Source organism: Episyrphus balteatus, chromosome 3, assembly GCF_945859705.1.
Source record: "Episyrphus balteatus chromosome 3, idEpiBalt1.1, whole genome shotgun sequence".
Taxonomy (NCBI): domain Eukaryota; kingdom Metazoa; phylum Arthropoda; class Insecta; order Diptera; family Syrphidae; genus Episyrphus; species Episyrphus balteatus.
This window is the reverse complement of record NC_079136.1, coordinates 108,124,485-108,140,501: the sequence shown is the minus strand read 5'-3', so window position 1 is coordinate 108,140,501 and position 16,017 is coordinate 108,124,485. Positions and strand designations below refer to the sequence as shown.

The window sequence follows — 16,017 nt, the reverse complement described above, 5'->3', positions numbered from 1 at the left end:
ATAATAAATAACAAACATTTATTAAAATACTTTTTTTTTCTTTATTACTCACATTTTAATTATTTATTCCGCCACAAAAACTCCGACGGATTACCTCGCTAGGGCCGAATATGTACATGCTTTTTGGAATAACCAATCAATAATTAGTTTTTGGTAGAAATATAAAAATCTTTTATTTTCCAACGATACCTATATCAAGAATATATTTCATAGTTGAAGAAGGAGTTCCAAATATCGAGGGGCGAAGAGAAACAGTCACATTAAGAGTATTTGTCAGGCTCATGTTCTCCAGAACCTCGATTATAGACAATCACATTAAAAGAGCAATGGACCACAAACTTATCAAGCGAATCCCATCTTTAACAGCGACTGTACTTGAAAAAGCAACCCTATTCAATTTTCAACTTAAACGAATTCATAGTACTACTCCATGTTTCCTCCCATGGTTTATCAACCATGAATCTATCATACGGAGTTAAGCAACATATTTTTAAAAAAGATGTTGTCTGTAAAGTCGGTTTACGGACGGGCCATTAGTAGTTACGAAAACCACAGGGTTCCTATCCGGATCCTGGCACGATTGGTGTTGTTAAACGCATTGTGTATCTCATAGAGCTTAAAAACGATATTGTTGTCATATTAAAAGTAATATTGTCAGCTATCAAAATTCAGAGGTCTTCTGGGTCAAAGCCTGGCAGTTTTGTCATGCAGTCCGTTGAATGTTGAACGCATTTCAAAACTCAGAACTTCAAAACTAATTTTCATCGGCATCTCCTTTCAAACCCCTCCCATTTTTCTTAATACTCGTACTGTGTTCACCATATAAAGGGTAGACCAATCCCTTTAGTGCGCGCTCATTACAAAAAAAAAAAAACATGAGTTTTTTGCTCAAGTCCTGTTTTTTGGTGTGTTGGTCGACGAGTTAAGGAATTTTGTTGTTGTTGGTATCAAATCAAAGGTATAATTCTTTTTCATAAATTATTCGTACTTTTGCATATAGGTAATTTGGGTCGTTCTTCAGAAATTATCAAGATTTTTCAAAAATATCGTTTTGTATCTTAATGTTAGTGACTTTAATTTTTATTTTATAGCAAAAAAATTCCTTAAGGATAGTCGCGCACATTCATCTTTGTCAAAACCAAATAGTTTAATCACCAGTTGAACGAGCAGCGCGCACATGAAAAACTTCACAAGCTAAAGGTATATTACTTTACTTGTCACTCTTCAAAAAGCTGCACTACACATCACCAAGAAACTATTTAGTTGAAAATGCGTGTAGGTAGGTTGAATTTTGTAGGATACAGAATTGTTTTCGGTCTGCTCAACTATTTAATCCTCGCAATCGGCAGATGAAAGAGAAAACCACTATAATTGATATGTATGGGGGATCTCTTCTGTCGGAAATATTGACTACATTTTTGTTCCCTCTTGCACTAATTCACAATTGCTCAAATATCTAGTTGAAAGTGCGCGCTGTTACATACGATTCAGTATGGCACAAACTACAAAACTGATTTGGCTCAACCGTTTAGTTTGTGATAAAACACAAATCGTTTAGTTGATCAAACCGACAACCAAATAGTTTCTGCATATGCGCGGGGTCCCAAGACCGTGTATTTCATTTTTTTCAACCAAACAGTTGAGCGCCTAACTCATCGACAAACATACCAAAAAGAAGACTTTATGCAGAAACTCGCTTCTAACCTTTAAACAAGCTGCATTAGGACCCGGAAAACCTCTTAATTTGGGAAGAAGATTGCCTTTAATTTGACACTAATATCGTCTATTGACTCTATGAGACGCACAATGCACTTCACCACATCAACAGTGCCAGGATGCGGACCTGTGGTTTCCGTAACTACTTGCCCTTGCCTTGAAGTTCCCGAAAATGGTAAAAAAAAATCAGTTTTTGATGTCGGAGGTATAACCAAAAGTGATTAGAAAATTAGGAAAAATACTACGATTACAAAACTCTGGATCTCAGACGTTTTATTCGCGGCATTCACCCTACCAGACGTCATTGGAATCTTGAAATGCATTTTCAGAAAAGTCAAAAGAGTTAAGCATAATTGTTTTCCCCTTAACAATCTGATGGATACTCTTAAGGAAATTACCACCAGAAGTCCTTAAAAAGTCCCGAAATAGCGATTTGCATACAAAATTCAGAAGCAAGGCCGTGGTTAAAACGTCTGGGACTTATAAATTTAGTATCAAGAGGTAGTGATAATTTTTTAATAGTTACATCAGATGGTTATACATCAAGACAAAAATAATATTCTGACTTTTGTATGAAAATCTCTATTTCGGGACTCTTCTAAAACGTCTGGTGGGGGAAAGGTCGTATTTAAAACGTCTGGGACTTATTAATTTAGTATCAAGAGGTAGTGATCATTTTTTAAGAGCAACCATCAGATGGTTGTATTTAAGGGGAAACAATTTAGGTTATTTTTATTTTATTTTTCCTGATTTTTTGGCATATCATACTTTTGGTTATACCTCCAACTACAAAAACTGATTTTTTACCATTTTCGGGAACGTCAAGGCAAGGGGAATGCCGCCCTCTATCGGCTCTATATGGTTATATTCTCGACTCAGAAATCGGAAAAATGCATTTTTCAACTCCCCGTATGTGAGTCACCTTATAGTCTTCGACGAGTTATATAAAAAACCGCTGGTCTGCCCGTCCGTAACTGGCGAACATGTGTAAAATTTGTCAAAAGGTGCAAAAAATTACAAACAATTGTAGGACATTGCTTAGTATTCACTCATATGCCATGTGTCTAAGGACATCCCCAGGTATGTTACTACAAAAAAAAAGTCTAGTCAGCCGTGGCAAAAACGGTCTGCCAAGCACTTGAATGTGAAAAAATTTAAAATTCAGAAATCGACCTTAAATCAATAAAAAATTATTTAAAGACAATGGCAACACTTACAAAACTTAACAATAGCTTTTTTTAAAGGTAAAAAGTTATACTATTTTCTGGTTTTTAAATAAATGTTTTTTGATGAATAGTTTTTGAAACAAAAAACTTCAAACACAAAATTTTGAAAAAAAAAATTTTAAAAAAGTTCAAACAGTTTTTATTCCCAAAAATTTACCCAATTAAGTTATAATTTTTTTTCAATTCTTAATTTTCTTATATATTTTTAGTCAAACACAGAAAACTAGGAGTCAAAATCTTTTTTAGTTTTTGAGAGAACTACTCTCTACTTTTTCTACTACTTTTTTTTCACCAACGCCAACATTACAGTGTTTTATTTTTGCACGATTTTGAAATTTTCTTCAGGAAACTATCTTAATCTATGCTTAATATGTCAGAAATAATTTTCATATCAAAATTAATATGATATAAAACTTTTTTTTGTAGTAACATACCTGGGGATGTCTTAAACATGTGGCATATGAGTGAATACTAAGCAGTGACCTACAATAGTTTGTAATTTTTTGCACCTTCATGACAAATTTTATACATGTTCGCCAGTTACGGACAGGTAGACCAGCGGTTTCTTATATAACTCCTCAAAGACTATAATGTGGTTTGACTCTGAATACTAAGCAATTACCTGCAAACTTTAGGTCGCTGGCTCTTAGACTAACAGCCCTATTCTGCTATCCATATCGGGGGGAATAATCTCTTAATCACGGTTGCCACTGGTGAAAAAAATTCCTACCAAAATTCCCCAGAAATCCTACCAATTTATACAAAACCTGCCAAATTTCGAATTTTTATTTTTAACTGATAAAATGATTCAAAATTCCAAAACGGTAACTACATTTAAGGTAGGTAAATTACAACTATTGAGGCCACTTTTTGCTAGAATTGCAAAGAATAAAAATGAAGCAAAACGAAGAAAAAATTTTTTTTTTCCAGAGAAAAAAAATGAAAAAAGAAAAAAAGGTTAATTTCTAGTTTTTGATAAAAAAAAACATTACGAAGATTTTCTGATGGTCTTCAGAAATTTTCGTTGCTTTTGTCATTTCAAAACTTAAAATTGGTATTTCAAAGATCTGAAGTTCTGAAGTTTTTTTTTAAAGTGGAGTGATGGAATGAAATTAAAAGTTGTAGTGACCTCTCCTCCAAAATGAGTTTTGGTACCACAAGGTTCATCAGTTAGAATTGCAAATTTTGGTCAATTTATGACGTTATTTGGATGAACTTATAATTGAAGTTTTGAAGCAACATTAATTTTTCTTACTAATGCATTGAAATTGCAACTTTTAGAAACAGATTTTGTAATCTATAAGAATGAAATTAAATAAATGTAATTGACTGACTTGAGATTGAAGCGTTTAATAGTCATTCTAAAAACTTTAAAATAGTAAGCATTTTTAGGTGACTTAAAAAAACCTACCAAATCCTCCACAATACTGACCTCGATTTTCTGCCCCCAATATACACTTTCAAATTTGGTTTCTATTAGTTGTTTAATTTGTGTGCTGGTAAAATATTCCCTAAATTTCTTCAAATTTATTCATTTATAAACAATTTAGAATTTGATTAAATACTTTTCATTGTTCTTTTCCTTCATTTTTACTATAAATCGCGTCGGCATCAACAAGTTATCAAGAAAATTCTTGATGCTTTTTTGTTTGATATTTGCGTATCAGTTTATCCAACTCTGCAATAGTGAACGATCGACATTTTAAGTGATGCTAATTATTTGCGTTTATGAACGTGCTATAGGAATGATCGCAAATCATCTCTGCAGTGATGCGTTTGTGAATTTACACTATATTATCAAACTAAATGGTCTATTGTTTAGTTACAATTTCTAACTATTTGAAATGGTTCCTAAACTCCTTTTGAAGTGTCAAATAGTCACGATTCGTATTTTTTCCCAACTCACTTCCATGATACGAGTTTAGTGAGTTATTGATCTAAGAAATAAGATGTTTGGTTTTCAAGACAGTTAAAACATTTGTATTACTTTTATCAGCGGAAAAATTAAGTTAAAATGGAATTTTGGAAATGATGGGAGAAAATTAATTTTGAATAAAAACATGATTTTCGGTTAAGATACAGAAATTGGAATTATTCTAAAAAAAAAAAAATCGTTTGACAGTTTATCATTATCTTACAGCAAATTGTTCCTAAATGATTTATAACAAGAACACAACAAATTCTAATAACTTCTTTTCACATAGTAACCATAATTAAATAATCCCAATAGTTAATTATTCCTTATTTCAAAATTCATTCTTAATTTTACATCACTCACGTACCTATTACTATACTCTTTATCTTCAAAAAGTCATTCAAAGCGATTCATTTTAAATTATCATTTAATAAACCCGAACTTTACACGAGAAATGGCCATCCATGAAGGAACTACAAATGTTCGAGAGAAAAATACTGAGGATTTGCACTGGACTCATCTTTGACCGACAGCGGCAGAAATACTATAGCAACAAGCGACTCTACGAGTCTACGAGGAAGCAAAAATCATACCACTGGATAAGTATCTAATGCAATCGGCGAAGGTACTGGTAGGAAATATCGCCAACAATCCCAATCAACTGATGAGAAGAATGACAGCCCAACAACGACATCCGGAACCTAGGTACCTTTGCGCTTTGGATATACTGGCTGAGAACATAATTTCAATGGACAACCAAGAAGTTAACTTTTACGCCGACACCCAGTCGGCTTACTACCATGGCTAACGCCAACCAAACCAACTCAACCAACCCCACAACTGGACATCCGGGTCTGAACACCCCGAGGACAACCTAGTCAGCAGACTTTAAATTAAGTTTATCCATGTATAATATGTATAATATATATTTTATAACTTAGTCATTGTATAAGGTTAGGCCCCCTCTGTGCCAACAAAATTTTGTATCTATCAATGAATCTTAGACATAAGTTAGTTTTAATTCAGTTGTAAATAACAAGTTCAATAAAAACAAAATTGAAAAACAAGTAACTTTGTGCTTTGCAAATTTGTTGTTGGTGCAACAAAATTTGCAAAGAAGTAATTTTTGTTTTACAAATTCGATTACAACACCAAGAACAAACACTGTGAATGTGGGAGATTTGTGGACACGTATTGATCGGCGCTTTGCATTATTGGAAGAGAAATAAACAGCGAAATAGCTGTATTGAAAGCAACCGAACACTTTATTCTTAAAAAATTGAGTGCAATCGAGTTATCTACAATCGGTAAGCTAGCTGAACCACAGTACATATAATAAGGTAATATATTCCGAACGTTGTCAAAATTTGTTTGTCAAAAATGGGCACCAATCTGTCAGGTCGGCCTTTAATTTTTATATATTTCAATCGCAGTAAACAGGAAGTTTGTTTTTGTTTTAATTTATAAAATGTCATTTAAAAATATTATAAATTGAAAAATAACAAATTTTCTTCGTGTTTCATCGCGGAAAATGGTAAATAATTGTTTAAAAATTAGTGGTGTGCGTGGTTTATCGGTTTTTGTGCGTTTTTCGTGCGTATTTTAAACAATTAAGAATTCGGTAGCTGACATTGGTCGCCAAAGTGTCATGTTTTGACAATCTGGCGAACAAAGTCAGTTCGGAATATATTACCTTTTTATGTGTACTGTGAGCTGAACTACAACAACACTGTAACAAACTGGGGGCGCGCATTGATTCCCTTGAAAGAATGCAAATTTCTTCTGATGCTGTTTTGGTTGGTGTGCCCTCCATAGAAGAAGAAAATCTCAACGTTGTATTTGACAACTTGTGCAAAGCAGTTGACACTGATACGCCACCTCTCAAATCAATATTTAGACTCAAACAACATCCAACAAAGGAACAAAATTCTTCGTATGACGGCACAATAATAATAAAGTTTGTCGAACCACGTGCAAAAAATAACTTGCTGAAGTGCTGTTTCAAGAGATTTAAAGAAACGAATTCTGCGTTGTCTCTTCGTGATATTTCAATACCATCTGATTCCAAAATATATTTAAACGAGAGCCACCAAGTTCAACTTTCTCTTGCAACGGAATGCTTTGAAAATGAAGAAAACTAAATTCAAAATATCATCTGTTCATACCAAAAACGGAAAAGTGTTCGTGCGAACACTGCGGGGAGATTCCAAATTAATTACCTGCATGGAAGATCTGGACAAAATCAACATAAATATTAATGAAAATGGAACATCGTTAGCAGCGAACACCCAAAACAATATTTTTTAACCTAATTTTTCTTGTATTGTTACGAATTAATTTCTTCTTTTTATATAATTTCTCTTTAAATTCTTTTTATCATTCATATCTCTTGCAGTACTCATTTTGTAAAGTCATTGTTGTGTTTGTCATTAAACTAAGTTCTAATTTATTCGTTTGTTTTTGTATTATTGTGTGGTTCACTTGATGTTTACTCTCTTTATTTTATGTCGTTTTCGATTGGCTCTCCGGAAGCGTCCGGAATCATTCAGAAGCCTTCTGAAAGTGTTTTATTCGCACTAATATGACAGACAAAACGCTTCTGAAAATAAAAATTCTCTTCTTGATTTCAAAACAGAATTCACTCAAAATCACTAATATTTAAATAAGTAAACGTCAAACCAAATTTTCTAGTAGAAAAGCAAAAAATTTTTATTTGATTATTCACCAATACAGATAAAAAATTTCAGAATTGAGTGGAAGTGATTTAAACTGTTTTATTGGATTTCAGAATGAGTAAATCCTTGAGTTATTCCAATCGAAAACGACATTAGTGTCAAGCCAAAATTTTATTAATGCAATATAATACATTTGGAGGGAATTATCGGCCATTGGGAAATTGCATTGACAAATCTAAAATTCTTTTTGACATTGTGTGTAAAAACAAGATAGGATAACGTATCTGCCATCTTAATACTCAAAGCATGGTAAACAAAAAAGATGAAATGCGTATTTTGTTGGAAAATGTTTGCATGGATGTAATTGGGGTTTCAGAAACTTGGACAAAACCAGAAATGAGTGATGAGTTATTTAAAATTAAAGGTTTTAAGCTATTTAGAAGTGATAGATATACTAAACGGGGCGGGGGTGCAGGACTGTTTATTAAAGAATATTTTAAAATTAAGATCATAAAGCGTTCAAATGAATCAGACAAATCAGAGTTTATATTTGTTGAAGTTTCATCTGGAGCTCATAAACTATTGGTGAGCACTATCTACTCAGCGCCTCACGTAACATCCCACTCTGAAATTAGAAATATTCTCGAAGAAACTAGTGCAGATTATTCCAAAATAATTGTGAGTGGTGACCTAAATATGAATATATTAGCCAATAAAAATAAACAGTTTTCAGATTCAATTGAATCATTAGGTTTAAAGTTTTTGAACACTTCCAATCCCACTCATTTTATTCCAAACAAAGTTCCTTCACTCATTGATGTCTTTTTGGTACCAAAGACGGATTTAATATCGCATTATGACCAAATCAGTTGTCCAGGATTCTCACATCATGATATGATAATACTCGTGTTAAATGTGTTTCCTTTGCCTAAATCTGAGGTTTATGTACAATTCCGTCATTTTCTATCTGTCAATGTGTGTTCTCTATTCAATGATTGCCTTTATATTGACTGGTCACCTCTATACAATTCATCTGATGTAAGTTTATAAGTTGAAATCTTAAATAGAAACATTCAATATTTATTCGATAAACATGTCCCTTTAAAAACCAAAAAAGTAAGGAACTCTGATATACCTTGGTTTAATCAATATATCAAAGATAAGATCAATGAACGAGATTTACTTTTTCATAGATGGAAAAGATTTTGTTGTCCTTTTATGTATGAAGAGTTTAAACGAGCTCGAAATAAGGTCACATCTCTCACTCGAAAAGCTAAAAGCACATACTATTATAGTAAATTTAATGAAAACATGTCCAGTTTGGGATTTTGAAAACCCATACGGGAAACAGGTATTAGTTCCAACAAACTAAACAAAAACATTGATATGGACCTGAATGAATTAAATCAAAAATTTGTTGGATCATATTCTGTATCACAGCCTCAATTCGAACCAGACATAATTCTGAATACGTATAGTGGACGATCGTTTTCATTACAATGCGTAGATGCATTTTGCTTTGGACAGGCTATACTCTCAATAAAGTCAAAGGCTGTTGGATTGGATGGAATTTACCCAAATATCATAAAAATATTATTACCTCTAATTGGTTCACACATTACTCACATATACAATACTGTAATAACAAATGGAAAAGTGCTAATATATTACCTATTCCAAAATCCAAATCCCCTAATAACACCGATTATAGACCAGGTGTCTATTCTGCCTTTTCTAAGCATGGTTTTTGAAAAAATTATCAGCCACCAGATCAAAGTCTTTTTGGATGAACAAAAGCTAATACAAATTATCAATCGGGATTCAGATGCAAGCATAGTTGCATTACAGCACTTATGAAAGTAAGTGATGACATTCGTTCAGGGTTTGATAACAATTTGATGGCATTCTTGGTGTTGCTGGATTTCTCAAAGGCTTTTGACTCAGTAAACCATTCAATTTTAATTCATAAACTAAGGAGTCAATTTGCCTTTGAGAACTCTGCCTGCAATCTCATGACGTCATATCTTGGTAATCGAACTCAGGCAGTTTTTGAAAATAATAGTAGGTCAGATTTAATGATTGTACCTAACGGTGTACCACAAGGATCCGTTTTGGGTCCCCTTTTATTTGTGATATATTTAAATGACCTGTCTATGTGTATCAATAATAGTGAATTTCATTTTTTCGCTGATGACGCGAAACTAATGCTGAATCACTATCGAAGTTAAATGTCGCCTATAACACTGTGCAAGTTTTTTGAAAAAAATTTTTGAGACAGGCGCGCGATTAACTGTTTCGCCCTATTTCGGACCCGAGAAATCCATTGGCATCATTAGTTTTTCGATTTATCGGTACGACTTCGAGCAAATTTTTTTTTGAAAGTTTTTTCAATTATTTTGAGATTTTTCTACTGTTTTTAGTCATTTTTCAATCAAAAACAATGTTTATATTGCTAATAATTCTGCTCAAACGTTACTTTCTATATTGTAACCAATTTTGAACAATTTATTTGAAAGTTTAGTGATTTTTTTTGAAATTTTTTTAAAAAAATCGAAATTTTTTACATTGTTATCGTTTTTTCGCTGTTTTTGTTCTCTTTTGCACAAATACATAGCATGTTTTCCATTAAAAATTAATTTAACTGTTAATTTAGTGTTGGTTAAACTTTGACATACTATCGATAGCATCGATAACAAAAAAATATCGAGTATATCGATACTTCACAAAACTATCGATAGTTTCAATACTTCCAAATTATTTTACCACAAGGCTACCGATATTATCGATAGCTTTGAAATTAATTAAACACAATTTGAACTACAAGTTAAGTTTTCGTTTGACATTGGATGTAAACAACGAATTAACATAGTGTTTGGTAGATATCGATAGTTTCCATTGCCGATTGTATCGATAGTTTTAAGAAAAAACTATCGATAGTATCGGTAGCCTTGTGGTATAATAATTTGGAAGTATTGAAACTATCGATAGTTTTGTGAAGTATCGATATACTCGATATTTTTTTGTTATCGATGCTATCGATAGTATGTCAAAGTTTAACCAACACTAAATTAACAGTTAAATTAATTTTTAATGGAAAACATGCTATGTATTTGTGCAAAAGAGAACAAAAACAGCGAAAAAAACGATAACAATGTAAAAAATTTCGATTTTTTTTTAATTTTTTCAAAAAAAAATCACTAAACTTTCAAAAAAAATTGTTCAAAATTGTTTACAATGTCTTTCTACTGGTAGCAAAAAACGTTTGAGCAGAATTATTAGCAATATAAACAATGTTTTTGATTGAAAAATGACTAAAAACAGTGGAAAATTCTCAAAATAATTGAAAAAACTTTCAAAAAAAATTTTGTTCGAAGTCGTACCGATAAATCGAAAAACTAATGATGCCAATGGATTTCTCGGGTCCGAAATATGGCGAAACAGTTATTCGCGCGCCTGTCAAGAATTTCGACTTGCACAGTGTAATAGTTGCGCAAGATATGTTTTCAATTTGAGTCGATATGACCATGTTTCTAATTATGCTAAGCAAATAAATGGTTGCTCACTGATAGCTCTATTAAAATTTAGAACAGTACTTGCTCTACAAAAAATTATTTCAACAAGAACTCCAAACTATCTGTTTTCAAAAATTAAATTTAATAACTCTCAAAGAACCCATGCAATAGTTCCACCTAGATATCAATCTTTGGCCAACAGTCGACAGTTTTTGGTTAATGCAATTCACCTTTGGAATAATTTCCCTCAAAATCTACGGAGATTAAGTGCTAGTGGAACATACAAAAACCTAATATTTCAACATTTCGCTACTGATTAATAATATATTCAAAGACTCGAGTACATGCAATTTTGTTATTTTTAAATTTTTTTGTTTAGTGTTTTTTTTTAGATTAAATACTTGTCTTATATGGTTTCTTTAACTACTTATTTGTAAATTTAAATTTTCAAACCAATTGTTTTCCTGTACAAGTTTTCCTCTAGAATTGCCAACCAATTAAAAATATACAGGGTGTCCCAAAAGTTAACGTCGAAACGAAAACGGTAGATAGGGTAGGTGGTGACAGTTATCAGAAAAATAATAAAAAAAATCGCAGCTATATATTTTGGGAGTTATGGGCATTTGAAAAAAAGTCGAAAAAATGGTCATCCTGTGACTGTTTTTCATGTGCCGTGACTACAAATCTTAATTTTTCTCATTTTTTTCTTTTGTTACGGAACCTTGAATAACCCTGCTATCAAATGCATTAAAAAATTTTAACTCAGCTGCATCAGTTTTAAAGAAAATATTACTTTTTTACCCAACTTAGTACTAAAAAATTTTACATGACTCTAATTCAATGAGCCGTAGTGTAAAAAAAATGCACTACGATGTTTCGGCAAGTTGCCTTAAAAGTTGGTGTGTTCAATTCTCTTTTTAAAATGGTATAACATTGTTGGGAATATTTCATAAATAACCGAGATAAATTTTTTTTTCCTAAGAAATCCGACTTTTTTATGAGGTAAATTTTCCATATTATTCAAATTTGTACCCTTTCAGAACCTTTCAGAATACAAAAACTTAAATAATATGGATTTCTTAAGAAAAAAAATTTTATCTTGGTTATTTATGAAATATTCCCAACAATGTTAAACCATTTTGAAAAGAGAATTGAACACACCAACTTTTAAGGCAACTTGCCGAAACATCGTAGTGCATTTTTTTTACACTTCGGCTCATTGAATTAGAGTCATGTAAAATTTTTTAGTACTAAGTTGGGTAAAAAAGTAATATTTTCTTTAAAACTGATGCAGCTGAGTTAAAATTTTTTAATGCATTTGATAGCAGGGTTATTCAAGGTTCCGTAACAAAAGAAAAAAATGAGAAAAATTAAGATTTGTAGTCAAGGCACATGAAAAACCGTCACAGGGTGACCATTTTTTCGACTTTTTTTCAAATGCCCATAACTCCCAAAATATATGGCTGCGATTTTTTTTATTATTTTTCTGATAACTGTCACCACCTACCCTATCTACCCTTTTCGTTTCGACGTTAACTTTTGGGACACCCTGTATAATTGTTATTATACCTAAAAGTATTTTTTTTTATTTAATTTTAGGGCAACCAAAAAGTGTGTTGTTATCGGTAGGTTAACCATTTGTTTTCCGGTGGTTACAATAAGAAACCACCTTTTAAACTTTATTTTTTTACTTTTTATCCCAATTAAATATGTCAGCAAATACCTAGCGCAGAAGTTTACTAATATAATGATATTTACTAGTGCAATGGATATATTTTTTTCTGGTGCGATATTCAAGAAATATTTAAAGTTTTTTCAACGTTTCTTTAATTTTTTTGAGAAAAAAATTGCTCCGGGCAACAAAGGGTTAAGTAAAAAAAGAAGATTTCAACCTTTTTTAACAACGAAAAAAAGTTGAAACTATTTATTGCTTTACTTTGCAAATTTTCAAACTACGCAAAGTTCCATTTTTAGTTGGTTCAACGCCCGCACTTTTTGCTTTGCAAAAATAACATCAAAAATTACAAAGTGGGGAACTTTTAATTTTTGGTGCAACACTTTGCGCTTTTACTTTGCAGAAAAGTTGCAAAATGCAAAGTGCAAAGTGGTTGGTGCAATAGGGCCCAGGTCTTACAGGAATATACATAATTGAAATATGTATATGTATATATATGTATATATTTTTGTAGAATTACCCATTTCTAAAATAACACCGGAATAAGAATAAAAAAAAATCGTGAACAAATGGCTTTCATGACCTGCCCTATCTCACTGGTGGAAGTTACAGTAAAGTCACCTATGGCTATGACACTTTTATAGACCGATAAATTCTGAATAATATGCTTTTTGATTCATTGAGTTACCATAAAATTCAGCTGAGCTGTATAAATTTTTTTAAAAATCTCTGAAACGTAAATACGTCTATTTTGTATGGGAAATCTTAAACTCATAGCGAGTTCCAAATTTTTAGGTAATTTTTTTTTTGACGATTTCCAACCGAATTTTGAAATGGGAGCGACGAAAATCGATGGTCGATGGTTGATTAAAATCTCGAAATTTTATTTTGACACGAATCCAATACTTGCCCTATTGAGCAAGTAAAGGTACCCTAATATATAAAACCGAAATTACAGGAATTTAGCTTTGATTCACGAGTAAATGTTGAGACAAAAATTTCAGTTCAATTAAAACTTTAAAAAAATAATATTGAAAACTAAATTTTAAAAAATTTCTTCAGTCCACATAAGCTACTCTATAAGATTTTAAGTTATGCTTTTCGCGGGTATCAATCATTTTAAGTTTAATTAAATTTTACGAAACTCACCGCGTATTTATAAGAAATATTTAATTTTATTTCTTCGCCCCGACGTTTCGAAGAACATTCAAACTTCGTGGTCACGGGATTACAATGGGTTTGATGGATGCTGTTAATTGTTGTTGTTTGTTCTCGATCGCACACGCAAGTTGTACCAGTGCGTAGTTGTTGGTGCATTTTCTATTGCAGTGGGTGATGACGGGTTTGGTTCTTCTTGAATTGAACTTGTGTAGTCTTGTGTAATCCCGTGACCACGAAGTTTGAAAGTTCTTCGAAACGTCGGGGCGAAGAAATAAAATTTAATATTTCTTATAAATACGCGGTGAGTTTCGTTAAATTTAATTAAACTTAAAATAAGCTACTCTGTCATATTGCTACAGAACATTTTAAAATATAAATGGAACTCGTCAAACATGATAAATAACAAATAACAAACCAAACAACCAGGGCCCTATTTCACCAACTACAAGTTACAAGCACAAATTTAAACTTGTAGATCACAAGTACAAGTTATATGGAATTCTGTTTCACGAAGTACAAATACATAAGAAATTCACAAATTTGTGATTACTGAACAAAAAAATTACAACTAACTTTTGAAAACCACAAGTTTGTAGAGTTACCGATTCACCATTATATTTTTTTCTTGTAAACAACAAGTTTTTCTCACAAACTTGTAAAGCTCATTATAGTCTTAGGTCGTGTGTGAATTGCGTTAAATAGTTAACACCGTGTAAAATTTTTGACCTATTGAGGTGAACAAAAAAAATTCAGCTGTATGGCTTATTGTTTAATATTTTTCTCTGCCTCTTTTCTGCCATAAAACTCTTTTTTAATAAAATAAAAACAAAACAAAAGCATCTGCAAAAAAATTTAACTCAAATTTAACCAGGTCCCAAAGCCCAATAAATTTTTAACAGCTGAGATTTTTTTATTCACCTCAAAAGTGTCAAAAATTTTACAAGGTGTTAACTATTTACCCCAATGCACACACAGCCTTAGAGGTGAAAGTCGAGTTATTTAACTCATAAGGATAAAGGTTAGAATTGGTGTTATTGGTGAATGAAAGATAAATTGATATAGAATACGAAAAAATAGGATTACCACTTTTAAAACTGGAGCTCGTATGTGGCAACCCTATTTTAAACGAAAAATTATCAAATAATTTACACTGTGATACCTTTGTAGTATGATCAAATAATTTAAATATTTATTAGGCTTTTACATCCTAAAATGACGTTTGTTCCATACAAAAAAACGTAATTTAAAATTTTAAAAGCCTGTTTAATGTTGAAATAGGCCATACGAATTTTTTTTAAATGCCAAAAAGGATTCTAAACAGTGAGGAAAATAATAATAATATTTTGTTCTAATTTTGCACAATTATACTAATAATGATTCTTAGTAATATTGCATTCCAAGATATTTTTTTTTTTAATATTCTTGAACCACAAAAAAAAGGAAAAGTTAATCGATTTTTTTAATTTTTTTATAAAATTCTCAAAAACTGCTCAAGCAATTTCTTACACTGGATTTTTCAAAAATCTATACAGATAAAGTTTTTGTTGTATTTAACACGTAAATTGTTTTGTTTTCAAATATCTCGATGTCGTTTTTTTGCACAAAATCTATATAGATAAACAAAAATACACACCTATTGTTTGAAATTGTTGGGTTTTACATATCATTTAGGAACGATTTATTGTTAGATATTGTTAAACTGTCAAACCACAAAAAAAATTGTTTTGAGAATATTTAATTATAACAAAAATTACAAAACTCTGTTTTTATATTCATTTTTTCCGCTTATTTCCAAAGAAAAAAATCTTTTAGCTGTTTTTGTAAACAAAACATCCACTTTGACACATCAAAAACGCTCATGAGTGTTCAACTCATATCATGGAGGTGAGTTGGAAATAGTAACGAATCGTACTTCAAAACGAGTCGACACATCAAAACAAGTTTAGGAACGATGTTCATATGTCAAATAGTTACAAATCGTAACTATTTCGTAGTTTAGGAACGACATAAGGTTTACGATAGTTAACTATTGTTAGAAAAAGAACGCACCTTTGGCTGGGTATCTACTTCTATTTGTAATTATTCAATTGTCGATACGAGTAACATTTCGAATTTCTGTTTAATTTTTCACTTTTTT

The 16,017-nt window shown here is 31.5% G+C and overlaps 1 protein-coding gene across 7 annotated transcripts in view; it reads right to left on the bottom strand.

The window, feature by feature from the left end:
- Nucleotides 1-16,017, bottom strand: part of LOC129914491 (protein AF-10) — a 117,755-nt gene that overhangs the window by 20,792 nt on the left and 80,946 nt on the right. The window lies entirely within an intron of this gene.